General features: G+C 43.0%; 1 non-coding gene across 1 annotated transcript; it reads left to right on the forward strand.

The window, feature by feature from the left end:
* Nucleotides 1–600: 600 nt before the first annotated feature.
* Trnak-cuu (transfer RNA lysine (anticodon CUU)) lies at nucleotides 601–673 on the forward strand. Its single transcript has one exon. It is a non-coding gene; the product is annotated as a tRNA-Lys (tRNA).
* The last annotated feature ends 1,650 nt before the right edge of the window (nucleotides 674–2,323 follow it).

A 2,323-nucleotide genomic window follows, 5' to 3' on the forward strand; every position in this document is an offset into this window, starting at 1 on the left:
TACTTAGTGTTGTTATCGAATAAAAGACAATGTCGCTCCGATATCGAGTAATTGAGCATTAACGACATTGTTTCATCAAACGTGATAGCATAGTGCCATAAACATTTGTCCACGGTTTAAAGTGGTTTTCACGCTTGAGGATTTCACACCCAGAAGAAATACCAAAACTCTGTCCTGGCCCGAAATTCTATGCTTCATTTGATTTATCGGAACACAACCTTTAATATTATTGCCATCAATTAAATGGCATCGCTAGATATGAAATTGTGTGACTAGTCTTATAGGCCTTGCTGCTTATTCTATTGATTCTATTTCAGAACCTACATAATAGGTGTACTCGAGGACCAAGGGCAGCTACGCAATTTCAGCTGTCCGCCGCCGGGAAGGAAAAGCGCTGTGAAAGTCTGCTGGACGGAGGAGAGTGAGATAGTGAACTTACGCTGATTCATTTCAGAAAAATTTAACTTGATATTGGCCTTAATAGAACAAGACAAGACGTAGAAGAAATAACTCTTATGTATGAGAAGAACGACAGTTATATGCAAGGTAAGTCTGGTATCTTAACTATTAATAACTGTAATGAGATCCTTGATAAATGTAGCCCGGCTACCTCAGTCGGTAGAGCATGAGACTCTTAATCTCAGTGTCGTTGGTTCGAGCCCCACGTTGGGCGTAAAATTTTAACTTCGCCAAGAAAAATTTGTCGTAATACCTCTACTGGAAAGGTATGGGTCAGAACAAAACCTGCTGAGAAAACCAAGGGCCTTTTTCATTTCACGCAATGCTCGTGAGGCAGACTGCCAACTGTTGCCAGTTGAACTCTGCTGTGGAGAGGATGACGCACGGGAGAAAATGAAAGGCATTTTGGGAGCTACCAAATTTACTGGGAACGCAAATTAAAATCTGTAACCTTTTATATTCCAGTAAACGCCGTTATTTAGTGCCATATCGGCTTCTGGTATTGCCTTTTCCGATATACTGTTATCAGGCTGACGACAAGATGTAGTCAGACTGTTGGGGTAATCACATTCCCTACACGATTCGTCTCTACTACGGAATATAGGGAATGTAGTGTAGTCTCTACATCCTACTCGTTTTTTCCCCAAATCTACCAGAGCAGAAGTTATTTGAGATAGCGCTCGCTGAAGAGTTCTGCATAATTGGTTTTACAATCATGTTATTTATTCACATGTTAGGCCCACTAAGCACCGTGTTACATAATGTGTAAAGCTGGAAGGATGAGAAAGGGGTCAAAACCGATTGCTACCGTTCGATTTCAACTACTCACTTCGGTGAGAACCTTCTTAGAGGTACTATAGTTCCAGCCAAATCTCTAATGATCTCGGTGTGGACGGGACGGTAAACCCAGTCACTGCTCTTGATGAACTGTGGTATCGTGTTGAAGCTGCATGGGCAGCCGTACCTGTACACGCCATCCAACACATTCTGCCCAGGCGCATCAAGGCCGTTATCACGGCCACAGGTGGTTGTCCTGGGTAGTGATTTCTTAGGATCTATGCACCGAAATTGCGTGAAAATGTTATCACATGTCAGTTGTAGTATAATATATTTGTCCAACAAATACCTGTTTATCATCTGCATTTCTTCTTAATGTAGCAATTTTACTGGCCAGTAGTGTAGCTTTAGTTTACCAAAAATCTCGACCAGGACAATGTCCCACACGACTGGAAAAAGTGTGTATGACTCCTGTTTATGAGAAAGATGAAAGAACGGACCCATATAATCACAGACCTGTATCCTTAATATCCTTTTGTTACGTAGTCCTGGAACACATTCTGCCTTCGAGTGTAATTAATTTCCATGAGACAGAAAGCTTCTTTCCCCAACCAGCAAGACTTAGGAAGAATCGATCGTGCAGAAGTCGGACTGCCTTTCTGTCACGCGGCGTTCAACAAACCCTGGATAGAAAGCAACAGGTAGATTCCGTATTCCTTGATTTCCGGAAATTGTTTGGGAAGGTGCCCCACTTCAGACTGTTGACAAAGGTTCGAGCATACGGATTAGGTTCCCAGATATGTGAATAGCTTGAAACCTTTTGAAGTAACGGAATTCAGTTCGCTATCCTCGACGGCAAGTGTTCATCAGAGGCAAGGGTATCGTCAGGAACGCCCTAGGGAAGGGTGGTAGGGCTGCAGTTATTCTCTGTACCCATAGATCAGGTGGCGGACAGGGAGTTAACAGCCATTTACGCCTGTCTGTTGATGATGCTGTGGTGCACGGGAAGGTCTTTTCTCGAGTGACCGTGGGGTGATACTAGATCACGTAGACAAAAATTTCTACTATGTTTGAAGACTGATAGCTT

Source organism: Schistocerca serialis, chromosome 7 (genome assembly GCF_023864345.2).
Source record: "Schistocerca serialis cubense isolate TAMUIC-IGC-003099 chromosome 7, iqSchSeri2.2, whole genome shotgun sequence".
In the NCBI taxonomy this organism is placed as follows: Eukaryota; Metazoa; Arthropoda; class Insecta; order Orthoptera; family Acrididae; genus Schistocerca; species Schistocerca serialis.